The 27,978-nt window shown below is 46.3% G+C and overlaps 1 long non-coding RNA gene across 3 annotated transcripts; it reads left to right on the plus strand.

Annotated features, from left to right (window-relative positions):
- Positions 1–27,853, plus strand: LOC122896116. Of its 3 annotated transcripts, none has more exons than XR_006382359.1 (3): positions 1–255; positions 9,406–9,485; positions 27,788–27,853. It is a non-coding gene; the product is annotated as an uncharacterized LOC122896116 (long non-coding RNA). The 3 variants fall into 3 exon arrangements; XR_006382358.1 differs by lacking the exon at positions 27,788–27,853 and adding an exon at positions 18,507–18,725; XR_006382360.1 differs by lacking the exon at positions 27,788–27,853 and adding an exon at positions 9,676–9,812.
- The last annotated feature ends 125 nt before the right edge of the window (positions 27,854–27,978 follow it).

Genomic DNA, 27,978 nt, shown 5'->3' on the forward strand with positions numbered 1-27,978 from the left:
GGTGCGGCCCCCCTTACAGGCCCAGTTGGAGGCTGGACATGGCAGAGAGCTTTCCATCGAATTCTCTGAGGCCAGAAAAACAGATGGAGGCGATGCCTGGGCTCTCTCCAGCAATCGGCAATAGGCAATCGGCTGTGTGCTGAGAACAAGGGCTCATCCTACTGCCTCCTTCCTTCTGAATGTGAGCACCAGGGGACCAGGACCAGAGGCTCGCCCCCACCACTGCAAAGTGGGGCTGGGCCCCGCAGACTGAAGGTAATTCTAAGGGAGAGGGGGAGGGGGAGGTGGACTGTGAGGGGCAGGGGGAGGGGAGGAGGAAGGGGAGTGGGAGGGGGAGGGAAGGAGTGTGGGGGGAGGGAGGGGACTGTGAGGGGAGGGGGAGGAGGAGGGAAGGGGAGGGGGCGGAAGCGCGGTCTTCCGCAGGCCGCAGTCCGTAACCACCCGGGCGCACCCCGGCGGACGCGCCCCCTGCAGGCTCCGGGTGCGGCACGAGGCTGCGCCCGGATCGGCGCGGGCCGCTGCAATGCGCCTCCCCAGACCGCGCGCGGGCGGTGGAAAGGTGCGGCTCCCGGCGGCGCAGTCGGACGTCCTGAGGTCGCAGAACACAGCCCCGGAGACGCTCCTCCGCCCTCGTCCCTTCGCTGGTTTCCTCGAATCGGAGACTTGCGTTGCGGCCTCATCTCCCCGGGGTCGGAACCCTCGGCCCGCGCAGCCCCAGGCCGGCCGGCGGGAGGCGCTGGGGGCCCGGGCGTGACTCCCGGGGAGCCCCCCGCACCCTCCGCGCCGGGCCTGCGGACTCACCCGGACGGGGGCGTCCCGGGACCTCCGCCCGCGTAGCCCCTCGGAAGACCCAGACAAGGCCGGCTGTGTCACGGCCCAGCGCCCGGACCGGGGCCGGGGCCGGGGCGGAGGCGGCGGGGGACCCGCACACGTCGGGAGGCTCCGCTCCGCCGCCTCGGAGCCCCCAGGAAGGCGCGAGACGCGGGTTTCCACCCCGGGGGTGGGGGCAGCGGCGGCCCTTCCCGAGCGGGCGCTGCGTCAGGCAGGGACACCGCGACCTCAGCGCCACCGCGACGCGGGGGGCGCCGCCGCGGACCCCCCGGGAGACGCGCGGCTCGGACTCTCTTCCTCTCCGGCTCGGTCCAGCGGCGCTTCTAGGACTCGCTGCCGTCGTTTCGCGGCGGCGCGGGTGTCCCGCGCCCTGACCCAGTCGGGGGCGCTGCCTTCCCGCCGCTCGCGGGAGACACAGAAAGTGCCGCTCCCCAGCACCTTCTCTGCGGAACGCCCGGAGCCGACGGAACGGGCCGGCCCGGCGCGGGCGTTTCCGAGTCCGAGCTCGGAGACCAGCCGCGAGCGGTCGCGGCCCGCACCGTGCGCGACGGCCGGTCTCGGGTGCGCGCCGGCCGGTCTCGGGTGCGCGCCGGCCGGTCTCGGGTGCGCGCCGGCCGGTCTCGGGTGCGCGGCGGACGGTCTCGGGTGCGCGCTGGAGGGTCTCGGGTGCGCGCCGGCCGGTCTCGGGTGCGCGCTGGAGGGTCTCGGGTGCGCGGCGGACGGTCTCGGGTGCGCGCCGGACGGTCTCGGGTGCGCGCTGGAGGGTCTCGGGTGCGCGCCGGCCGCTGTGCCGGCGAGCGCGGGAGAGGCAGGAAGGTTCACGTTCTAACTGGGACACCTGGAAACCCAGTCTCCTGAGGTCCAAGACGTGACACGTGATTTTATGGGAGGAAAAATATATGGTAAATTAGGCTGGAAATATTTTCTACTTCTGTGAGGTCCTCCCCCCCAGGATAATTTGAGAGAAAACCAGGTATACTATTTTCAACTACTGAGTCGTGAAACATAAAACGACAGTTTGATGGGTCAGTATAATATTTTAAGAATGATGACAGAGGGCGCTGTCATCACTGGCTCGGCCGCGGAGCGTGCAACGTGACGTCAGGGTCGTGAATTCGAGCCCCAGGTTGGGTGTACAAATTCCTTAAAAATAAATAAATATGGAATAAAATATAGTGCAAACTTTAAGAACAATGAACAGCTAAAGCAAAGAGAAGAGCTATTTATAGAATACTTTTTTTGTGAGTCATTCTTAGCATTTCCTCCCCCAGTCAAATACCCTTATTTCCACCATCTGCCTTTATATCCTACATTTAAAACTTTAATGCATTTTGAATTGATTTTCCTATAAAATGTGACATAGGAAATCTAATTATTTTTTTCAAATTATCAGTCATTCAGTCCAATCACTATATCCCTGATTATTGAGATTATGATATACTAAATTCTTACAAACACTTGCGTGTTTCTAAAGTTTTTTGTTTTTTTTTTTGCTCTGATCATTAATGGTCTATTCATTCCTTGACCAGAAAAATACAATTTAAATTATTAAATTGTAAATTGATCTGTTTAGTGTCTGGTAAGGGGGGGTGGGTTTCCCACCTCCAAAATTGAATGTTTTTGTACAAGAAACAAGTTACCATGTGTATTCCAATAAATGTGTTGTCCTAGGTAAATCATAGAATAATTTTTTCAAGGTTAAAAAAACCAGAATTCTATAGTTTCAAATGCATTAACTATTACATTTTTAGACTTTATGAATTAGTTCTATTAAATTGTATTAAATATATATAAAAATTAATATGTCTTCCCACCCTGAAGGATATTTTATCACTTTACTTACTCAGAAATTTGTGTCTCTAAGTTTTGTTAGTGACTGTTATTAGTTATTCGTGACTTCACAGAGACTCTGCGCATTCTCTTTAAGTTTATTGCTGGTATCTTTATTTTTTTACTAAAAATATAGAGATGATGTTTTAAACTTTCCTTGTTACTGCTGCTGTGTCAGAAAGATACTGATTTCTGTATGTTGGATCGCTAACCAGCCACTCCATTTGAGTTTGTTATTAACTAAAGCAGTTTTAAGAAGTTGATTTCCTTGGGCTCCTCAGATAGACGATCAAACTGTAAAGACAGATGATACTGCTTCCTGGTTTTCAGTATGCAGCTTCATGTTTTTCTCATCTTATTTCATTGTCCAAAATTTCAAATCAATGATGAACGGTACTAGTGATTGCAGGGTTTTTTTGTATTCTTGATTTTAAGGGGAGTGCCCATATTTTTAAATTGCTAAATATACTTTCTTTTTTTTAAGATTTTATTTATTTATTTGGCAGAGAGAGATCACAAGCAGGCAGAGAGAGAGAGAAGGAAGCAGGCTCCCGGCTGAGCAGAGAGCCCGATGCGGGGCTCAATCCCAGGACCCTGGGATCATGACCTGAGCCGAAGGCAGCGGCTTAACCCACTGAGCCACTCAGGCACCCCACTAAATATACTTTAATTGGTGGTTTACAATAGATTCTATAATAGGTTCTTGTAATAGATTACAAGAAAATTGCATTTTTTAAAATTTTTATTTTAAGATTTTATTTATTTATTTGACAGACAGAGATCACAAGTAGGCAGAGAAGCCCACAGAGGGAAGGAGGAAGCAGGCTCCCTGCTAAGCAGAGAGCCCTATGTGGGGCTCCATCCCAGGACCCTGGGATCATGACCCAAGCCGAAGGCAGAGGCTTAACCCACTGAGCCACCCCGGTGCTCCAGAAAATTGCATTATATTCCTAGTTCTAGAAGCTTTTTAAAAATTCGGAAGTGAATATTATCAAATACCTTTTTTTTTTTTTTTTTCAAATACCTTTTTTATATTTATCAAGAAGGCCTAGTCTTTTCCTCTTCACCTAGCTATACATTCAAGAATTATAAAATGGTTTCATTTGGGGCGCCTGGGTGGCTCAGTGGGTTGGGCCGCTGCCTTCGGCTCAGGTCATGATCTCAGGGTCCTGGGATCGAGTCCCGCATTGGGCTCTCTGCTCAGCAGGGAGCCTGCTTCCCCTCTCTCTCTCTGCCTGCCTCTCCATCTACTTGTGAGTTCTCTCTGTCAAATAAATAAATAAAATCTTTAAAAAAAATAAAATGGTTTCATTTATGTTAAATTATTTTTACATTCCAGCAATAAGATATACTTTAGACGAGGGGGATTATTACTAGAATAGACTACTAGACAATATACATTAATATTTTATTAAAGTTTTTGTGAGTCTTATATAGTTGACATAGTGGCATTTGTTCCCTAAAAATTTCATGATAATGACTTGTAAAATTATCTGACCACAACAAAATTCTTGAAGACAGATTTTTGATAACTTCTGAAATTTCAAGATCCCTTTCCTGGTTTCCTGTTTATCAAATCCTCTTCAATTATTTGCATCTTTCTAGCAAAACATCAATGTTTTCAAGTTGATAGCATGAAACCATGTTTCTATCAAGTTCTTTTTGGTATTTCTGAATAGTTTTGCCTTTTGTTTTTAAGTACTGTTTTTTGGTAATTGATTCATTAAAGTTATATGACATTCTGAACTGTACAATCTAACAATATAAAATGACCTCCTGTGCTCTATTCATTCTCTTTGTGCTGTACGTAAGTCAGCATTCTGTCAGAAGAACAGAGCCACTGTTAGTATTATGAGAATAAGAGAATAAGGGACTTATCCTAGGAATTAGAGCTTCCAGGTGTGGGAGGAGCTCAGTGAATGAAGGTCTAGAAAGGGAAAGGGAGGATCAGAGAAGCCATTCACCAGCTCACTGAAGACCCAGAGCTAGTGGACATAAGGGACCTTGCAGGTCTAGCCTCCACAGCGGGGACCACACAGGGCAGCACCCATGGTGAAATCTAGGGAAACTTCTGCCTCAAGGGAGATACTGCCTCAGAGTAACTGTCACCTGTGTAGGACCCACAGGTGCCTGGTGGTGGCCTGGGCACATGGTTGATTAGAAGGGCCAGCAATCAGGAGGATGAGTTGGACCCAGAGTGGGGGAAAGTAAAGATAGCTAGGGTCTACCAGTTGTCTGTGCATTTGTCTGTCACTATAGGTGGTCATGACATCCTTCTATGATTAGTGACTTCTGCTGCTAAGGTTGAGCATTCCGGACTTCCAAGTTTTGTGCATTTCTCTTTTCAACTCTAAACAGAACCATACAGAAAAGGGGGTTCTGGAAAATGTAGTTTCATTAGTCTTCACCTGGTTTATATACTACAAACCAATATACATTGAATTATTGTTTGTCATTTATAGCTTATAATTGCTATTTTCATTTTGATATATTTTCTCAGTATGCTCTGTAGCATACTTTGATACTTGTTTAAATAGATTTTTTCCTGATTTTAAAATAAAAAGTTATCTAGATAATCACTATAAGAATATTGCGAGAATGTATAACCAATATTAACATGGGGAAAATAAAATGATGCAAATATTTGATTAATTCATAAGTCATAAAAAGAGAAAAAAGGGACATAAAGCAGAGGGATGGAATAAAAGGCAAACAGTGAGATGGTAGATATAAACACAACTCTATCAGTAGTTACATTAAACATAAATAGCCTAGATATTCCATGAAAAAAGATGAAGACTGTGACTCATAGCTTTTAAAATCCAACTATACACCATTTACAGAAAACAGACTTTAAGCACCAAGACACAGGTAGGTTGAAGGTAAAAGGAAGGAAAGTGATATGCTTGGTAACCAGACCAAAAGAAGATGATATAGCTAATTGATGCCAAACCAAGTCAACTTTAAGGCCAGCGTGTTACCAGAGATAAACATCTGAGCATGAGAAAGGGGCCAATCCACTAAGAAGATATCACAAATCTTAATCTGTGCATCTAATAACAGAGCTTTAAAATACATGTGAAGCAAAATTGACAAGACATAGAGGATAGATGAACTCACAATCATAATGGTAGGTTTTTTTGTTTTTTTTTTTTTTGACAGAGAGAGAGAACACAAGCAGGGGGAGCAGCAGAGGGAGAGGGAGAAGCAGGCTCTCTTCTGACCAGGGAGCCTGATGTGGGGCTCAATCCCAGGACCCCGGGATCATGACCTGAGCCGAAAGCAGATGCTTAACTGACTGAGCCACCCAGGTGCCCCCATAATGGCAGATTTTAACATATTTCAAATGTGTTACAGAATTATTAAAAAGCAAGAAAGTTGAATAATGCAATTAACAGAAGACTTAATTGACATATATAGAGCACTGCCCTCTAAACTCACAATATGTACATTGTTTGGAATCACACAAGAAGCATTTACCAAAACTGATCATGGCTGGGCAATAAAGCCAGCCTCCGAAAACTCTTCACAGTTAAAATAATAAAGAATATTCTTCCCACAGTGGAAGAAAAGTCGGGGGAGGAGACTAGAAAATCCCCCAACTGTTTAAAAACTAAACTACACAATTCTAAATAACCCATGGGTGAAAGAAGAAATCAGAAAAGACATTGGAGAATATCTGGAAGTAGGCAATAATGAAACTATGACCAATTAGGGGTGCCTGGGTGGCTCAGTGGGTTAGGCCTCTGCCTTCGGCTCTGGTCGTGGTCCCAGGGTCCTGGGATCGAGCCCCACATCGGGCTCTCTGCTCAGCGGGGAGCCCGCTTCCTCCTCTCTCTCTGGCTGTCTCTCTGCCTGCTTGTGATCTCTCTCTCTCTGTCCAATAAATAAATAAAATCTTAAAAAAAAAAAAAAAAGAAACTATGACCAATTAAAACCTGTGCCGGAGGGGTGCCTAGGTGGCTTAGAGGGTTAAGCCTCTGCCTTCAGCTCAGGTCTTGATCTCAAGGTCCTGAGATCAAATCGTGCATCGGGCTCTCTGCTCGCCTCTCTGCCTACTTGTAATCTCTCTCTCTCTCTCTCTGTCAAATAAATAAATAAATAAAATCCTTAAAAAAAACAAACAAACCAAAAAAAAAAAAAACCCTGTGCTGGAAAGCTAAAACTGAGTGTAAGAGAAAAACTCACAGCTTGAAATTATTACAAAGAAGATGGGCTGAAAGTCAGTCTCTCAAGAAACTAGAAAAAGAATAGCAAATCTAAAATGTGGAAGAAAGAATGGATAAAAACAAGGGCAGAGGTCCACGAAATAGGAAACAAATTTACAATAGAGAAAAGTCAAAAAGCTCCTTCTTTGAAGACCTCAATAAAACTGATCAAGAAAAAGGAAAAAGGGGCGCCTGGGTGGCTCAGTGGGTTAAGCCGCTGCCTTCGGCTCAGGTCATGATCTCAGGGTCCTGGGATCGAGTCCCGCGTCGGGCTCTCTGCTCAGCAGGGAGCCTACTTCCTTCTCTCTCTCTGCCTGCCTCTCCATCTACTTGTGATTTCTCTCTGTCAAATAAATAAATAAAATCTTTAAAAAAAAAAAAAAGAAAAAGGAAAAAGACTATCCCAAAATCAATAATACAGTATATGTTAGCTAACTTGAATTTAAATCAAATCAAGAAATTTAATTAAAAGAAGGAAAAAGAAATATGTATAACCAATATTAGAAATGGAAAAAGGGAAATAACTATACATTGTGTAGCCACCCATTTCACACACTCTTGCAAAGATTGAAAAAGAAGGGATGACTCCCCAGTCAGATTTGAGGCCAACGAAACATTATACCAAAACCCATCAAGGACATCACAGAAAGGAAAATGGTAGGCTAGTCTTTCTTTTGAAGGCAGATGCAAAAATCCTAGATAAAACATAAGTGAAATTCAACAACATATAAAAATAATAATACATTAGGTCAAATTTGGGTTTATTACAATGTAAGACTGATTTAACACTTAAAAGTCTATGTAATTTGCCACATTAACATCAAGAATATAAGAACCATATGATCTAGATAGATCCAGAAAAATAAAACATTTTATGAAATTTAATGCATTTAAAAAAAAAGAAACAACAACTGAAACTCTTGAAAACCCGGGGTAAAACGGTTCATCTTCAATCTAATACAAAATGTAAACAAAAACTTTAAGTAAACTTCCTAATGATGGACTATTTTTTTTTATTTTTAATTTTTTCTAATGATGGACTATTGAAGCTGCCCTCATAGATCAGGAATGAGTCAATGATGCCACACAATTCGCCATTACATTGTAGGTCCTAGGTGTGTGTGATAAGCCCAGGGGGGAAAAAAGGCAGAAGAATTATAAAGAAAGAAATAAAACTCATTATTTGTTGAAGACATGATTGTGTACCTAGACAAGCCGAAGAGATTTACATAAAGTATTTACGTTAGTAAATTTAGAGAGGTTACTGAATATAAAACCAAAACACCCCAAAAATCAATTGTATTTCTCAGTGCAGTAATTAACAAGGAGAACATTAAATTTCAAAAATGCCTCATTTACAATAGTATGAAAATCAAATACCTAGAAATAGATACATTGAAATATGTGCAAGACCTTTAGACGAAAGTTTCAAAGCATCCTTGGGAGAACTTAGTGCTCCGTGCTTGGAGGGCGCGTCATCTCCAGGGACTGCAAAACCAGCATTGTAAGGGCGCCAATTTTCTCAGATTGATCTGTGGGTTGAACCCAATCCTAAGCAAAATTCCAGCTTCGTGAAGCTTGGCAAGCTGATTCCAAAAATGGAAATGCAAAATGCTAAAATAGCCAAGAGGATCTTGAATTAGAACAAAGTTGGCTTCCTTCTGCTCAGACACTTCCTTCAACTTCTAACCTAAGCACATCAGCTTTTTGTAGGCACAACTTATAAAGAGTACATGCTTGTACTTTGTTTTAAGGAACTTTCTGAAAGTTTTCTTTCTTACTCTGGGGTATTACATCATTTATATTTTTTTATTCTGGTTGCTATACTTTTCCTTACTTCTTTTTATGTTGTTCTTTGTTCCACTTCTTTGTTGTTTCTTCATTTTCATTTTTTAAATTAAAATTAATTTCATTTTTTCACTAGTGTGGAGAGGTGCTTTACAATATTTTCTGGTCTTTAAAGTTACATATCCTGGTTTTTAATTCTAACAATGATTGTATTGATCATTCTTAACACAGGTTCACGAGCTAACCTTTTCTGATTCTCAGGGTAAAGGTTTGCATGTCACTATTTTTTGTAAAAGATTTTATTTATTATTTGAGAAAGAGAGAGCACAAGCAGGGGAGGAGCCAAGGAAGGGGAGAAATAGAACTCCCAACCCGCTACTGAGCGTGGAGCCCCCAACAGCTCGGCTCTATCCCAGGACCCCAAGACCATGACCTAAACCAAAGTCGGATGCTTAACCCACTGAGCCACACAGGCGTCCCTACATGTTACGTTTTGATTTGTCATCTATTGCCGCATCTCCTCAAGCGTCCGAGGACACACATGAGCACGCACCACCCCCGTCGTGCTTGCCGTACTATCTTCTAACCACTTTTCCACCTTTTAAGTATAATCTGGCATCTTATATCCACTTACTTAATTTCACTGTTTTTTACGTTCTAACTCCTCCCTTTTATGAATAAATGCATTATTTACGTTCTAAGAGTCCTGCGCTCCTACCAGCCACGTGGGCTACCTTTCTCTTTTCAGGCCCCCAATTTTGCCTTACGTCTTCGCCGGAAGGAGCACATCTTCACGCAACGCGCTCCAGTGTTCTGAGCCACCAAAACGTGAGTTTTTATTACGCTCGGACAAGGTGTAGTGGGGGTTGTTTTGGCCACTTCCCTTGGTTAAAAGTTCAAGTGGGATAAAGTAAAGATGACATGAAATAATGGGAAGAAAATGTCTGAAAGCATTACATTTTTTTAAAAAGAGAAACATTTTGGAAGAAAAATAATTGGAGGAAACTTGTCCTTCCAGGTATCACACAACCACGTGAGCGTCCAGTACTCCAACAGACATAGCAGGTCGAATGGCATAACACATCCCAACAATGCAGTATCCCGCGAATCTCCTGTCTAGTAAATTAATAAGCAAAGTAGTGAACAGCAAAAGAGACCCAGGCAGATGTAGAGTCCAGTGAATGAAAAGATGTGGTATTTCAAACGCCTGAGGAAAAGACGATGTACTGGCTTTTCCTAGGGGAAAAGAAAAGATAATGTGACTTTGAAGCAGAGGGTTCCCAGATTTCATAAACATCGAGGCAGGCAGCTCTGTGTTTGGTCCCTGAGAGGTGGGTGCGTTAGAGTCACAGCTGACACTCAGTCGCACCTGTTGTAGTGTAGGTGCGTGTGCAAGACCGCGTGTGTGTCTGTGGCGGTGTGAATGTGTGTGTGAGGGAATGTATAGTGTGTGTGTGGAATGAGTGTGTATGAGTGAATGTGAGTGTGTGGTGTGTGAGTGACTGTGGTATGTGTGTGTGAATGTGGTGTGTCGGTGACTGAGTGAATATGTGTAGTGTTAGTGTGTGTGAGTGAACGTGTGGGGGTGTGTGTGTGTGAATGTGTGTGAGCGAATGTGTGGTGTATATGAGTGAATGTGAGTGATTATGTGTAGTGTGAGGGTGAATTTGTGTGAGAGTGAATGTGGTGTGTGTGTCTGTGAGTGTGAGTGAATGTGTGAGAGTAAATGTGTGTGTGTGAGTGAATGTGGTGGTGAGTGTGACTGAATGTGTGTGAGTGAATGAGTTGTGTGTGTGTGTGTGGTGTGAGTGTAAGTGAATGTGTCAGTGAATATGTCGCGTGAGGGTGAATTTGTGTGAGAATGTGGTGTGTGTCAGTGAGTGTGAGAGTGAATGTTGTGTGTGTGCACGTGTGAATGAATGTGTTTGTGAGGGAGCGTGAGTGAACGTGGTGCGCGTGTATGTGTTGGGGATGCGGGTGTCTGCCGGGGAGGAAGCGGGGCCATTTGAGAAGGTGGTGCTCTAGGAAGCGGGAACAGAAGCAGCGAGGGGAAAACCAGACGCTGCGGGGCCCAGGCCGGGCGGGTGGTGATCGGCCCGGCCTACGCATGCAGCTTCCTTGGTCACCTCTAGCTCCACGATGAACGTCCCAGTTTCACAGGTAAGAAAAGTGAAGTTCAGGGTTTAAATAACCTTCCCAAGATCCCGATCTTGGGCAGTCTGAGCCCAAAGCCTACTCCTTGCCCCGTGCAGTGTGGCCCCCGCGTGGGCTGTGTGCGTCCCTGCACCCGCGGGCCCCGCCACCCTGCCCCAGGCGTGGCCCTTGCTCGCCGTGTGCGGCTCAGCTGTGTGAGTGGGGGGACGCACGCCCCAGGGGACGCCGCTTAAAAGTGAATGTCAGGCTTTCATCCCTTACCTCCTCTTCAGTCGTTCTCCGGTACAGTCACGTGTAACAGCGATTCTCTTGAACTTGGATTTCTGATCCCGTCTGGCTGTGCCTTGTGGGGTCTGCCGGGCAGCTTTCTCGGGTGGCCCTTCCCGGTCACAGACCAGCCTGAGGCCCATGTGTCAGAGCGCCTCGGCGGACAGTGGAGACAGCTCTGCCTTTCAGAACGGCTGTAAGCGAACAGCACGGAATAACGTCCAGCTTATAATCCGAGACTCAGGGCGGGGGGGAGAAACTGTCTACTGTCCTAGAAGTCTGGCCGTCTGTTGGTGTACGATGTTGGTTGACCTTGCCCCTTCTCTTAATACACTCCAGGGCTTGAACAGGGCAGCTGGGGACAGGAGAGCCCAGGAAGGAGGTTTGCGTGTGGTCCTGGCCCTTTATTCAAACATCTTAGTGTCCCTTCAGGATTCTAACACAAGACTGCTGTGGGGCACCCGAGCCTTCATACCAGCTTTCTTCCCTCCGTCAAGACAGATCATCAAGAGTGATGCACCTCTGGGCTGACCGCTTGAGAGAAAACTACCAGAAAGACAGTGAGGCCCTTACAAATCGGAAATTTAATTTGGTGGAAATAGGTGGGCCAAGTAGTTGAATGTACTTGACAGGCTGATCTGGCCTTGGGAGTAAAGGGGGAAGGGTCATAAGAGGCTGACCCTGAGGACAGAAAGGAATTCCTATCAAAACTCCTTGACCAAGAATACAGTCAGGTCTCCAGCCTAGCTCTGCCAAGTAGCTACCAGGAAGGTAAAGACGACTTCCAGGTTAAAACAATACTGGAGTGCCCTTGTATTTCTATCAAGCCCAACCCCTTCCTGGGTCCTACAGGTCTGGCCTGGGTCGCTCGCCAGCCTGTCCAGCCCCTCTGACCCCACTCTACCCAACTGCAGCCACTTTGGCCTCCGGGCCAGGCTTGGAGCCCCAGCCAATTCCTTTGTCTGGAAGGCCCTCTACCCCCCGCCATGGCTGACCCTTCACCTGTCCTGCTTTCACCTTAATATCAGCTTCTTGGAGTGACGGTGGTGGATATCCACCCCCCCACACCCATTTCCCCACCATCTAAAGAAGTGCTGGGGGATGAATGGTGTCCCCCCAAATGCTACATTGAACCCTAATCTTGGAACCTCGGAATGTGACTATATTTGGAAGTAGGACCTTGAAAGAGGGGATTCAGTTAAAATAAGGCCATTGGAGTGGGGCCTAGTCCAACAGCACTGGTGTCCTTATAGGAGATTAGGACACACAAAGACACACATGGCATGTCGCCATAGAGAAAAGACCATGTGGGGCCGCAGTGCAAGGGGCCCTTGTGCATACCACGGACAGAGGTCTCAGGAGGAACTGAACCTGCCCACACCTTGATCTTGGACTTCCAGTCTCCAGATCTGGGAGACATGAATGAGGAGAACAAAGGCAAGAAAAATGTAACCAAAACTGAACCATCTTCTGTGTAGTCCACAGATGCACATCTGAGATGTATGGAACATGCTTTGCTAAAGGGTCTCATGACTAATGTTTTACTAGATAATGAAGGGTAACCTTATCTTGGTAATAGCTAGGTCCTTCTAAGGTCCTAGAAACCTCACTTTCAACAGACACAAATTCCTTAGAGACTTTGCTATCCCTGACGCTTACTAACCTAACAAAGGCACCTTTTTGCACAGAAAATGTCTTGAGAATTCTTTCTTGACCATTCACTCACTGACCCCCCCACATCATAATTTGGCTCCCAGAGTGGGGCCTACCTTTTCGTCTGGACTCCGAGTCATAGTACAGGTGCCAACTTGGTGAGTGACTCCCAGAGTGACTCCCTCTTCTTCACTCTCACGCCGGGGGCTCTTCCAGGAGTGCGGTCTCAGTGGAACCCGTTCACGTGGATTGCTTAGGCTGTAGTCCTCTAGCCATTCTACGGGGAGGAGAAAGTCTGCGTTTTGGCTAGAAGCTAGTACCATGGCCAGAATGGTAATGAGACCCAGGAACTTGATGCTCTCTCTTCCTTCCTGTTCTTATACAAAGTTGTCTACCTCGGGGACGGGACAGCCACTTAAGTCATCACGATGACTGCCAATCTTAAGACTTCCATGTGAGGTTTCCTCCTCATTGGTCTAATGTGATCCTCTTCACATCCCTGGTCTAGTCGCTTCCGGCCATGGGACCTCCGCTTGGAGCCGGCCAAAACCAATACGCAATTGAATTAAAACCCAACCGGGGACCTGTTTCCAAGGGAAGTTGACTGCGAAAGACGTCATGTGTTGGAATGTTGCTTAGACCATGATGGACTTCTATCCTCACTGCTTTCCATCAATGTTCTCTACTAACTACTTACAGCATTGTGTAATTCCCCCTTGTAAAACTTTTCTAGTGTTTTCCATGGGTTAAAAACAGCAGGTTCTTCTTGGCATGGCACATTAGTTAGGTCCATTCACTGGCACCCATTTGTAGCCCAGGACACAATGGGGGAAATGGAGGGATGCCAGCATCCCTCCTATAGTGCAAAACTGCATTCGTAGCAATTTTGTTGGAGGGACACCTCCAGTTGCTTTGACTCTAGAAACCTCGAACACATCCTGCATGGGACTCCACCATTTCTTGGTAATGGACCTTCTCTACTTTTCTAGGAACACGGGTTCTTTAGTCCCCAAGGATTTTCTCTTGGTATGCCTTTTAACCCTCTAGAGTCAATTCAGACAGCAAGATTTAAGAAAGACAAGCCTGTTCATCATCTCCTTCTCCTTCTCCTTCCTCCCCCTCCTTCTCCTCCTCACCAGCACCACTTTTTCTCCTCCTCCTCCTCCTCCCCTTCCCACTCCTCCTCCTTCTCTTTCCTCTTCTTCTTCCTCTTCCCCTTCCTCCTCTTCTTCTTCCTGAGGAAAAATGGCCCATTAATGGGACATTAAACTTGAATATGATACACCAGTTAGATCTCTCCTGCAGGAAACAGGGCAAGTGGACAGAGGTACACTATGTCTAAGCCTTCATGGTCCTAAAACTGGGATCCCAACCTCAGGGGCTCTTGCAGAATGTGTTTGGCCACTAGCCAGGCTAATAAGCCCCCTCCTGATGTATTGGATGATGAATGCCCTTTCCTCCTAATAAACCTCGGCTACTGGAGGAGTCACAAGCCTTCCACTAAAGGAGACATTGATGCTGTCACTAGCCCTCTTCCTTACAAGCCTCAAGACCCCTCTGCTCCTGGTCCAGCTGGACACACCAGGAACAGAATTCCCCATCTCCTGGCAGTTCCCCCTAAATCAACATTGCATCCCTTAGGGAGGCTGCTAATGGAGAAATGGGCATTATCGGAGTCCATGTCCTGTCCTCCATGGCACACTTGACTCAGATAAAATAACTATTAGGTCAACGTTCTGGGAACCTTTTTCAGTTTTTCAAGGGTTTTGAACAAGTAGTCATTGTGTTTGATTTGACCTGACAAGATATACATAAATATATCTTGTGTATATACACATATATATGCATATAGGGATGATGTTATATATATGATATATGATAAACACACATATGTGACGTGTGTCTGTCTATGTATCATATTGAATCTTTGTTGAGGAAAAGAACCATGTCTGGACAGGAGCTGCAGAGTTTGCTGACCAACTGGCCACGAGAGATGGAGAATGTTATCTGAGGGGGCACTGCCGTCCCAGTGACTGAGCCACACTGGAAATGTCAGGAAAATGGAGGGAGAGGGAGAGATGCGATCCTATGATCCCTTCCCTGATAGAAGGAATGAAAAATGGATTCTCCAAATCTGTAAATTTGAACAAAATCCAGAAAGTCCCCCAAATTGCTGTTGACAATCCGGCTGTTTCAGGCTTCACAGAAGCTCTCTGTAAATATACAAACCAGGACCCAAAGACACCGGCGGGAATAGCTACTTTAAACACAGACTATGAGTTGGTCTGCTCCTGACATCTGCTGAGATGCAGTTTTTCTGGTCCTTCCATCCTGTTCCACTCCACTCCTTGGGCGAGATTTCATACATAAAGCAGGGAGCTGTTCTGTTCCTATAAGGAAGAGTATGGCTTGTCCTCTTTAACACCTGGAGAACCAGACCCTTACCCTGATGTCCCTTCTAATATCCGGAAGGTAGTAAACCCACAGGTCTGGGATTGCCCTGTCCCAGGATGGACTCTTAAAGCTAAAAGACCCAGCTGCTATGCCTCATAGGAGACAGTTTCCCTTAAAGCCAGAGGCAAAATGAAAGCTGGGTTACACCACTTCTTGACACATTTCTCAAACATGGTATTTTAAGGCCTTGTCAATCTCCTTGCAACCCTTCAGTTTTACTAGTAAAGAAGCCAAGCGGGGACTCTCAAACAGCCTAAGATCGAAGAGCTCTACATGGGACGCGGGTCCCTTTTCATCCCATGGCACCGAGTCTGTATACTCTTCTCTCCCAGGTCCCTGGGGATCCCCACTGGTTTACAGTACTTGACTTATTTGTTTAATTTGAAATCAATTAGCCAACATATAGTCATCATTAGTTTTGATGGAGTGTTCAGTGATTCATCTGTTGCATGTAACACTGCTTGATTTAAAAGATGCCTTCCTCTGCATCCTGCCAAGTGAGGAGACACAGCCACTATTCGCTTTTGAATGGGCCTCACCTTTAAGCCCACAGGCTGCTCAATTAACCTGAACGGTCTTGCCCAGGGGTTTGGACTGTCCTCACTTGGGGCTGCCCTCAGTAAAGACTTCCGAGAGGGATCCTTGCCTCATGGGACTATAATTCAAAATGTAGATGATATTTTATTTTATTTTGTTTTATATTTTATTTATTTATTTTTAAAGATTTATTTTATTTATTTGACAGAGAGAGAGAGAGAGAGAGACAGGGAGAGAGGGAACACAAGCAGGGGAGTGGGAGAGGGAGAAGCAAGCTTCCCTTCGAGCAGGGAGCCTGATGCGGGGCTCGATCCCAGGACTCTGGGATCATGACCCAAGCTGAAGGCAGACGCTTAAGGACTGAGCCCCCCAGGTGTCCCATGTGGTTGACATTTTAATCCATAGTCCCACAAAGGAAATGTCGGATAGCAATTCCATAACCTCACTTAATTTCTTGGCAGACAGAGGGCATCACGCCTCCCCTAAAAAGGTATAAATATCTACACAGAATGTACAATATTTGGGATATGAACTAAGGCCAGGTCATAAAACTCCACCTACTGTTAGAAAAAAGATTGTGTCAGATCTTGGGTCCCCAACTACAAAGAACTCCATACTTTCCCAAGCATGGCAGGCTTCTGCCACCTGTGGATTCCTGGATTTGGGCTCTTAGCCAAGCGATAAGGTGATTCAGTTAAAGGTCCCAGTGAAGAGACTTTGCTCTGGACTAAAGCCCAGCAGGCAGCCTTCAAAGCGTCCCATCAAAGCTTTTATCAGCTCCAGCTTTGGCTCTACTGAACTTAGGAAAAGCTTTTGCTTTATGTGTAGCAGAAAAAAAAGGGTCACTTTTCGGGAGTTCAGACCCAAAAAATGAGGACATGAAATGGGACTGGTAGGCTATTTTTCACTTGACAATGTAGCTCACGTGTGGCTGGCTTGTCTTCGAGAGGTGGCTGGCCCCGCCCGCCTGGGAGAGGACGCCCCAGAACTTCCACGGGACAGTACCAGCCTGTGATGACTACACATCAGGTCCAAAGTGCTTTAGAAACTAAAGGCCACTGACAGATGATGAGGGGAAACTTACTAAATACCAGGCCTGGCTTTTAGACACACTGGAAGACTTCCTCGAGACCTGCCAGACCTCAAACCCAGTTGCCCTGAGGTCCAGCCCTGATCCTTGTTCTTCTGTAGAACATAACTGCTCAGACGTTGTTGATCTCATGTATTCTAGCAGATCAGGCTTGGAAGATTCTCCTACGGGTGATGCACACAACGATGGGTTTATGGAGGGCAGCAATTTCATGGTGAAGGGTGTGCCACGGTCTGTCTAACCCAGACTATTGAGGTCACAGCCCTCCCAGCACATATGTCCACCCAGAAAGTGCAGCTAATCACACTCCTTTGTGCTTTACAGTTGGCAAAAGGCCTCAGGGTTACTATCTATACTGACTCTAAGTATGCTTTCCTAGTCTTACATGCACAGGGCAATTTGGAAAGAGAGAGGCTTATTAACAAGCCATAACCTTCCCATTAAATATGGGCCTGAACTAACAGCCCTTTTACAGACTGTACCCAAACCCAAGACAGAGGCTGTAATTTACCTCAAGGGATGTCAGAAGGACCTGTCGAGGGACTCTAGAGGCAATCACCTGGCAGACGGTGCAAGTCCCGAGTCCTACACCAGTCCAGACACCAGTAACAGATATAGCCCCAGTCTACTCAGACCAAGAAATCTGGGTGGCCCCAGAATGGGGATTTTCAAAAATATGCACAAGACTGGTTTAAAAACGATAGAGGTAAAGTCTTTATACCCAAAGGCAACCAATGGAAACCAATGCATGGTATACATCAGGCTACTCGTTTGGGTGAAAAGGCCATGCAGCAGATGATTAAGAACACCTCTGATGGGATTCACGTAACCACTAGGAACCCTGTGCAGTTTGCACATAAGTAAATCCCAGAGGGCTCAACCCTGCCCCTTAAAACCAGTCCAAAGTCGGGGGACATATCTTGGGGAGGACTGGCAACTAGATTTTACAAACGCCATCTTGGAAAGGATATAAATACTCACTGGTCTATGCAGACACCTTTTCTGAATGGATAGAAGTGATCCCTTGTGAAACAGAAAAGGACACTGAAGTGACAGAATGTTTATTAAGGCAAAGCACTCCTAGTTCTGCCTTGGTCTGTACAAAGGGACAGTGGACCATCCTTTATTGCACAAATAACTGAGCAAATTAGCCCAGGACTTAAACTTTAACTGCTGTTTGCATTTGGCCCGGCATCCGACATGTTCTGGAAGGGCGAAAGAGGACACCCACACCTGAAAATGACATCTTGCCAAAGTAAGCATTTCCACTCAAGAAAATTGGGTTACTCATTTACTGGTAGGACTTCCCAGAATGAGAATTGCCCCAGAGCAACCAGCAGGGGGAAGCTCCTTTGAATTACTGTCTGGATGCCTGTTCTCACCGTACATCTGTCCAGAGATGGGGCCTACAGCGCTCTGTTGAATTACTCACTTGAGGCTGGGTTAATCCATAAATCTCAACACCAATACTCAGACCATATCCTCCCTAAACCTGATCTGACAGCAACTAACACGCACCTCAGACAGACCCAGGAGATGGGATTTACTTAGAGAATAGGAATTCTAGGAGAGGGGGACTTGACTTCAAAACGGAAGGGTCCCTACTGGCCAGATCATGTATCATCGCCATACGATGAGAAAGCCATTCCTCGTGGATTCTTTTACCAATAATTCAACCTGTATCTTCCTCACAGGACCCCAGGGTGCCAACTTACATGCTTTCTTACTCCTGTGAACCTGTGGAAGACCTCAGACTTCTCTTCAAATGACACCGAACATTGTACCTCTCTTTCTCATTCTCTTTTCCCCAATTTATACTGATAATTCCTTCTTAACATGGGCACAGCATTTTGCTGAACTTCAAAATCGAACAGCTTGCCAGATACATAGGATTCTGCCTGTTTTGGGCACATCTGGTCTGCCTTGGTGGGTCACCCCATCACGGGCTTTCCTTGTACACCTGTGTCTCAGTTACGACCTGTGACACAAGTATGACAATATTTCCTGATAGATCTATCACAAGACAAAATGTTACCCTCTAGCCTGTGATCAGGACCACCTGGAATCTCCCCGGCCATCATCCACAAATAAATATGTACCAGAGAATGTCTAAATGACAAACTCCAACTTATTGGTATATGCAGGATGGAATATATCAGATCTGGAATAAATATATATGGCTCACCCCCACAACTGGATGGCTGAGTCTGAAAACGATTCTCTGCTGGGAACAGAGAAACCATAATGATGATACCTGGGCGAAGGGCACAGGGCAGTTAAGATGGCCGCCATCCGAAATACGTTCACCAATCATTGTTCTTCAGGCCACTGATTGGTTTGCTACTGATTAGACAAGCAGGCCCAGAATTAGGCAGCGGGCTCCTAATGGGACCCAATGGGTACATGGCTGTTACCTAAGGCCATGGCTTCCCCTAGGCTGGCTAGGTCATTGCACTCTGGGTTTTGTTTGGATGAACCAATGCACTTTGAAGACCATTACTAACCCAGCTAACCTTCCGAATTCAAAAGAACTGTGGACACACTGCATGTTTCACTGGTGTGGACACCTACCTTTGTTCCCTCTTTATGACTGGGGGATGTCACTTGGTACATGGAAACCCTTGAGAAGTACACGGTCAAAGTCCTAAATGACTCCCAGGCAGCACTGTGGGTTAGATACTGAAATAACACAGATGCCTGAAGCAGTCCTACAAAATAGAGTGGATTCAATGTTCTGACAGCATCCCAAGGAGGTGGGTGCCCCAGGATTAGAATGGGATGTTGTGAATATATCTCAGATTATCACAAAAATGTAACAGGATTGCTAGAAGATATGAATACTCCTACCAGCGCTTCAAACCATCCCTCTCACTGCTTTAATAATTAAACTCCTGGACTGGAGGGAGATATTGGTAATCAAAGGATCTTATTTGGGCTTCTTTTTCATTCATTTTAATCACGTTTTGCTGTTTTTTCTGACGTCTCTCTACCTGGTGGAGACTCCTTCACTGTCACACCTTCACGCAGACAGATGATCCTTTCTACTCAAGGAGGTTTGTGCATGTTGTCTACCTTGGATTCAGCTGCCTCTGCCTTTCAAAATTCCTACATATACATTCCTAACTGACCAGTGCTGACCTGCAGAAGAGATGTCCCTCCCCTCCTTATTCAGCAAGATGAAGTGGGAGAAGACGAGACCTTCCACCCTGAGCAACCTGAAAGGTTTAAGGGTCAAAAATGTTCTGGGGTGGGGGGGCGCCTGGGTGGCTCAGTTGATAAGCAACTGCCTTTGGCTCAGGTCATGATCCCAGAATCCTGTGATCGAGCCCCATATTGGGCTCATTGGGAGGCCTGCTTCTCCCTGTCCTACTCTCCCTGTCCTACTCTTATACTATAAGTAGTATAAGATACTACTTATAGTATCTGTCTTGCTGTCTCTCTCTCTCTCTTTCTCTCTGTGTCAAATAAATAAATAAATAAAAATTAAAAAAAATATGTTTGGGGGGAAATGAGGAGAAGAATAAAGAGGCAAAAGAAATATAACAACAACAACAAAAATCATCTTAACATGTGGCCCACTGATACACATTTGAGACATACAGAAGGTGGCATTGCCAAAGGGCCTCATGACCAGAGTTTTACTGGATAATGAAGGGTAAACTATTTTTTTTTTTAATTTTTAAAAAGATTTTATTTATTTATTTGACAGAGAGAGAGAGAGAGAGAGAGATCACAAGTAGGCAGAAAGGCAGGCAGAGAGAAAGGGGGTAGCAGGTTCCTTGCTGAGCAGAGAGCCCAATGCAGGGCTCGAACCCAGGACCCTGAGTTCATGACCTGAGCCGAAGGCAGAGGCTTAACCCACTGAGCCACCCAGGCGCCCCAAGGGTAAGCTATCTTGACAATAGCTAGCTCTCTAAGGTCTGACAAGCCTCACTTTTTTTTTTTTCTGTTTAAAGAAAACATAATTTTTTTTTTAAATTTTAAAAAATTTTAATAAACATATAATGTATTATTAGCCCCGGGGTACAGGTCTGTGAATTGCCAGGTTTACACGCTTCACAGCACTCACCATAGCACATGCCCTCTCCAATGTCCATAACCCAGCCACCCTCTCCCCATCCCCTGACCCCTGGCAACCCTCAGTTTGTTTTGTGAGATTAAGAGTTACTTATGGTTTGTCTCCCCGATCCCATCTTGTTTCATTTATACTTTTCCTACCCCCAAACCCCCCATGTTGCATCTCCACTTCCTCATATCAAGGAGATCAAAGCCTCACTTTGAACAGACACAAATGCCTAGAGACGTCACTATCCCTGAGGCTGACTAACTACAAAGCGAGCATCGGCCACTCCTCTCAGCCCTAGGCAGCTCCTCCTGCCCAAGCTCCTGCCCCTATGCTGTAATAAAGGCACTATTTTTTTTCCCACCAAAACCATCTCGAGCATTCTTTCTTAATGGCTCGCTCACCAGCCCCACATCCCTAAGTGCCTGTGAGCCCCATGTGCGCTGTCCTGGCGGCCAAGGGGACAGGAAGCCCGTCACCCCACTCCTCCAGCCACTGAGCCCCTGCGTTTCATTCACGTGTAAATTAGACTTCCAAGCACACATTTGGTTCTGGGCTCACTTCCTCCGAGAACCCCGCCAAACAGGGGCCACTGCTGTGAAGAAGGACCGTGAGGAGCCGTTAATTCTCCTCCCGCAGAAAGGCCTGAACCTGAGGTACGCTCAGACGTCCCCATGCGTTTGTCAGTTCTCTGGTTCCTGAACTTGTCCGGGTTGATTTTTCAGAGGCCTCGGCTCAGTTAGGTGGCCTCTGAACCTCTCGATGCTTGCAATGTATCGTCAGCCTTTTTGGAAACGTTCAAGGCCATTGCTGCTTGTTTGGTTTTCGTTCACTTCCCCCAGCTTGTTTAAGCTGCTGTATACACCGCATATAGATGAGCTTATGTTGTTTTGAAGAGATTTGTATGAAATTCCTAGAGATAACTTCTGATAAGCCTAATTCAGGCTCACAGGAATGGGAGAAGAATGGGCAATGGGGATACATACGGAATTAGTGACTCTGAATTGACTCGGACCATTTACATGGTTCATGTTAGAGAGAAAGTCTTAAGTCTTTCATTTTGGACCTTTCATTTTGGACTCTTTCGTTTGGACCCTTTCAAATCACCCTTTCATTTTGGACCTAACAAATGGGCTCAGGTTGTTTGTGTTTCGATCTTCTCAAAATTGCTCCAGGATTTAAGACCCCTCAGGGTCACCTCTTCCGAGAAGCCTTCCCTGACCTTCTCAAGATAGAGAAATGTCCCTCCTCCCTCCCCCTGCTTCACGCTCCCAGGAAAGCCCTACAGCTAACCTATCCCCGCCACAGTCATTCCGGCAGCCTCCCCCTTCTGACTGGGTTGTGGCTTCCTGGTCCTGTAGGGCCAGTGGGCACTTGATGAGTAGGAAGGTTGGAATAAATCCCCTGTGAAAGGCAGGGTAACACAGGTCTGGTTTTGAGGGCAGGGGCCTGCCATCCTGTTGGCCCATCTGGGATCTGACCCCACGCACATGGCAGCAGGTGGGAGCCCAGGAAAGCCTGGGTGTTTGACGGCAGCCCCGGGGCTCTGGGGGGAACACCGGAGAGCAGGCTTGTACCTCCTACCCTCTCCTCTCCTCCTGTGCTTGCCTCCAACAGCCCGAGGCCTTGACCTGCCCCAGAGTATTATCAATCCCTCTAGTGGATCCCTCTGGAGTAAAACTTAGCAATTTTTTGGTTTTTTTTTTGTATTCATGGTGATATTTTCAAGGGCAGAATTTTCTGAAAAACGATCACTTGCCTGGAAACAGTACAAGGGTGGTTGGCTTTATGGGTTACCCTGGCTGGGCCATGGTACCCAGTGGTCTGGGGAAACACTAACGCAGGTGTTCCTGTGAAGGTGTTTTATCCATATCATGAATGTTTATCGTCAAATGACTTTAAGCCAAGGAGAGAACCTTGATAATGTGGGTGGGCCTAATCTGATCAGATGAAGGCCTTACTAGCAAACATTAAGGTTTCCCAGAGAATAAGGAATTCTGCCTCAAGGTGGAAACATCAACTCCTGCCTGAAACTCTGGCCCACTTTCCTGCTGGTCTGCCCTATAGGTTTCAGACTTGCCAATTACTTAAAATGTATCTTTTTATATCTATCTATTGATCCATCCATCTGTCTATTGGCCTATTTCTCTGGAAAACCCTGACTTACAATTACATATTTAAAATGTAATGCTGCCATCGAAACACGGGTACTTGTGTAAGGACAGGTGCTGTTCTGCTACAGAAGGCCAGTTGACCCAAGCTCCTGTTCACCGAAGAAGGCAGAACGAATGCAGGAAGCAGACCTGAGCTGGGCTAAGAGCCAGCCTAGCCTGGCCTGGAGGCCCTGTCTCGGGGCCTTAAACACCGTCTCATTTAATCAGAGCAACAGCTCTTCAAGGGAACACTTCAATGGTTTGCACTTTGCAGGTAAGGAAACCAAGGCTTCGAGCAGTCAGGGACAGGAGGAATCACACAGCGGTGAGAGGTGGCCGGGAGGCCTTCAAGCTCCGGCTCTTCCCGCAGCAGGACACACCCCCAGGGGAGTGCAGGGAATTGGGGGGGTTCTTTTTTTTTTTTTTTTTTTAAGATTTTATTTATTTATTTGACACTCAGATCACAAGTAGACAGAGAGGCAGGCAGAGAGAGAGGAGGAAGCAGGCTCCCCACTGAGCAGAGAGCCCGATGCGGGACTCGATCCCAGGACCCTGGAATCATGACCTGAGCTGAAGGCAGAGGCTTAACCCACTGAGCCACTCAGGCGCCGGGGGTGGGGTGGTGGGGGTGGTGGTTCTAACCCTGCCTGGAGTACAGATGCTCTAGCTAGTGGCAGCCCCTCCCCAAGAGAGGGGCCTGTGGCCTACCATGTGGCCTGAAGCAGTGCCCAAGGCCAGCTCCAGGACAGGGGGTGGCCTGTGACCCTTTGGAGGGAGGCTTTACCCTGCCTGAGGGAGGAAGACTAAATACGCAAACATGCCCCCAAGTGCACACAACAACTCAGGGGCCAAAGCACGTCCAGTTCCACGGACTGGTCCTCTCCTTTTACTGTTTTAAAACAAATGAGCTATAATATCTCATCAGGTTAAAAATGTTCCCCACCACTTATCACTTTTATTGGAAATTCCAGTTTCTAAAACCAACACAGTAAATTTAACAAAGGATATAAATATTTAAAAGAAATTCTAAAGCAATTTCCTGGGGAAAGCATGGAATTACTTACTCCCTGAGAACCATTGCTGTTTAATTTACTGTGAGTATCCTGCATTCTAATTCACCTTATAATAAAATACGTCTTCCATGTCTTTTAAAATCCATTTAGAAACGTAAAGTAAATTGAAGTTTTCCATTTAAGTGCAGGTATGAAATAATTCATAGTGAATTGATGCTTCAGACATATTATTAAATCCCAACGTGGTTTTTAATTTTCTCTGCGTGGTTATGGAGGGTCTGTGATGGCCAGTGAGTCATTGCATTCTTCGTTAATTTCATAGTCTGTCTACCATAGATCGGGGGTCAAAAGCTTTGGCCCTTGCCAGTTCCGGCCCTCTCTCTTTACAAATAAAGTTTTATTGGGACACATCCATGTCTACTTGGTCCATACTGTTTCTGGCTGCTTTTGAGTGATCACACCAGAGTTGAGTCATCGTGACTGAGACCCTAGGGCCCACAAAGCTGAAAATATTTACTATCTTGCTAGAAAAATCTTGCCAAACCCTGCTGTAGGTGGTCAGACAGAGTGTTCCCGTTTTCCCTCCATTTCATCTTCCTCTTTCATAATTATGCCAAACATCTCTTTGTATTTAATTTTCAGGGAATGCTCTCACTATTATCATGCATTACTCATCCCAAGATTGACTTAGTATTATGCATAATATTTTAATATTTAATTATCACTTCTAAAATGCAGTGTTCTCAGCTATATAAATATTGCTGAGATTTGACTAGAGAAAAAAGTTGATTTCGGGCTTCAGTTCTGGTGGGTTTCTAGGTTTGAAATATACAGGCACACTGTTCGGGAATGAACTGCACACAGACTTCAAGCATCGTGCGCACAGCAGGTAGTGTATAAAACACCAGGCGAGGGCGCCTGTGTGGCTCAGTGGGTTAAAGCCTCTGCCTTTGGCTCAGGTCATGATCCCAGGCTCCTGGGATCGAGTCCCACATCAGGCTCTCTGCTCAGCGGGGAGCCTGCTTCCCCCTCTCTCTCTGCTTGCCTCTCTGCCTAGTTGTGATCTCTGTCTGTCAAATGAACAAATAAAATCTTAAAAAAACAAAAAAACAAAAAACACCAGGCGAAGAGGAGGGTAAAAACCTGGAACCCTGCTTCTTCCTGGTGACTTCTCGGTTGTGCTTAAAGAAGAAACACCGTCGTGAAGATGCAGTGGCTGTTTGGTCAGTGATATTCTTACATTCACTGACCAGGCAATGTATTTGCAGGAATCTGCATTTTACTCCCGGGGGACTTAAACCACTTTTCACTATGAATAGAAACATGGATTGCGTGAACCTTTGTACTTTTTCTGAACTGCTCTTCCTAAGATGGTGGGAGGGGTTTTTTTTTCTCTGCTTTCTATCTTTTGAAGACATTGATTTGTTCTTCTCAAAAAGTGGAAAAAAATAACAAAAAACTTCATTATTTACTTTTATGCTTAGAAGTGTTTGTCTTTAGTGACAGTTGACAAACGAAACACCATCTGACCTTCAAAATAAAATTCTTGCTCTCACAGATTCTGAGCTTTAGCGTTTGCTCTTTAGGCCTTCATCTGATTAGGTGAGGCCCACCCACATTATCAAGGGTTCTCTCTTTGGCTTAAAAGTCAATTGGCGAGAAACATTCATGATCTGTACAAAATATCTTCCTGTGAAGATATTTTGGGTGGTAGGAACCCATTGGGAGGGTTGGTGGGCAGAACCCACCGGGAGGGTTGGTGAAGGTAGCCGCAGGGCTGGGCCGAGACAGGCAACGCCATGCATCGGTTCCCTGGCTCTCCAGCGCCTGCCACCATCTCCAGTCAGCCAGCACGGTTCCCGTGGGGCCTGGGGGCGCTGGGTGGGTTCTATGCAGCACATGACATCCCTGGGATTAACACAAGATGGAAGCTTCTGAGACTTGTGACCCCTGACTTCAGTTTTTCCAGCCCTGTCTGCGGATGCCGCCACGGTAATGGGTGAGCTGGGGGTGGCGTGTCGGGGGGTGTAAACGTCTGTCACCCTGGTCTTGGCACCTGTCTGTGCCGGCCTCCTGACCCCTCCCCATCTCACACACAGGTAATTTTCACACACACACACAAGTTGATCCTCCTTACTCGAGGATTCCATATTGGTGATTCACCTGCTTGCTCAAATGTGTATTCCACCCCACCCCCAAGTCAGCACCGGCAACACGGCCACAATCTCGGACACGTGCGGAGTCGGGGAAAAAGGAGTCACCCAGTGTGTGCTTTCATTTCCAGCGGAGAGAGAACAAAGCAGCGCTCTGCCTTCTCATTTCGAATCCCCCCCCCCCAACAACAACCAAGTCTCCTTTATGCAGTCTACAGAGTCCCATGTTTTCCTCGCTGTGGTACCTTCTGTGGATTTCTCTGTCTCAAGGGGCCCCAACACAGTGCCCACACGCTGTCTAGCTATCCTAGGGCAAGAAGGCTGTGATGGGCCCTGCAGAGAGGTGCGGGTTTGGACACACCTACTGACAGTGAATCCAATGTTAACAGATCGACTATATACATATAAAATAAGGTGTCTTCAATAATTCATTAATTAACAAGGAAGCAGAATTCTGTAGTGATTGGCTGATGGAAAGGTTATGACGAGAGGCTCAGAGGAAACTAACCCCGTATCATCTTTAGGAGCCGTGGCCCAGGCTTCGCTAATTTGGTGTGTGCTGCTGCTTTGCCAGTGTAAACTGAGTATCAAGAACCAGCTGTATCTGATGTCACAGAAACCCGACGTGTATCGTGTCCTGGATGTAGTTGGGCATGGTGGTCCTGCTCTGGTGATAATGGGGGACATTGCCCAGCATCCTCTGCTCACCTGAATTCCCAACCTCAATTTTTGGAGCCCAAAACGAAGGGACTTCAACATTTCTCCTTTCATCTCTAATTTTTAATTTGTCCCGATTTGTTGGGAAATGCAGGAACATGGCAGGTCTTTAACACTTGTTTTGTTCCATTTGTTTTTATAATTTACAAGTGTCCCAAGGTTGGAGGTAAGCCCAAGGACACGCATGGTTTGGTCTGTGCAGTGTTTTTGAAACTTCCGAATCAGTTACATTTGTAAATCCAAAGATGCCACATAAAATGCTGAGAGTCCGAGCATGTACCTCTCCCTCCACGTCCTTGTTACCAATCTCCCAACCCTTCGCTTCTAAGTCTCTGAGCAACCGCACACACCAGTAGCTGCCACCTGTCCGTGAGGGCAGATCTGTCCTGGTCCTTCTCAGTCCGGACAGAGTGGACGAGCTAATGAACTCCTTGGCCCTCTGACTTTTGTGGAGCTCTTCCTCCAGTATGGTCTTTCTGGATCTTTCTTGATGGGGTTGATACACTGCAGCAGACTACCTCCAGCTGGCTCCTCCACGTGGTTCAAGACCACCCCTAAAGCACACATGAGGGCTTTTCTTCCCCAGTCAAGGAGACATGAGGAAACCCCCACAAGGAAAAAGAGGCAACACAGGGTGCACAGGTGTCTCACTCTGAACCATGTATTTATGCCACCCACTGGGGACCAGTGATATAGACATAAGCCCCACCTGATGATGAATGGGGACACATTCACCCCAAGTTGGTGGGTCAGGTCACACCACATCCATAATGGAAAGTTTGGGTTCTAGGTATTAGAAGAGTAAATCTTGACCATATCTCAACTGGATACAGCCTTTTTTATTTCCCTACTTACCTCGTTGTTCTCTACTTCTAGGCATATCCATGTCTCGGCTCCAAGGATGAATCTTGGCTGAGCACAGAAAGGATGGAAGGAGCACCACCAGCTCAATGTCTGAGACGAGCATCAAGTCACCCTTGACAGCCATTTGAGTCAGGACCCATGTGCCATCCACGGTCATGGGCATCTGGTATCAGAGTCCAAGGTGTTGAAATAATAACCCATGT

The sequence above is a fragment of the Neovison vison genome, chromosome 1, assembly GCF_020171115.1.
Source record: "Neovison vison isolate M4711 chromosome 1, ASM_NN_V1, whole genome shotgun sequence".
NCBI classification, from domain to species: Eukaryota; Metazoa; Chordata; class Mammalia; order Carnivora; family Mustelidae; genus Neogale; species Neogale vison.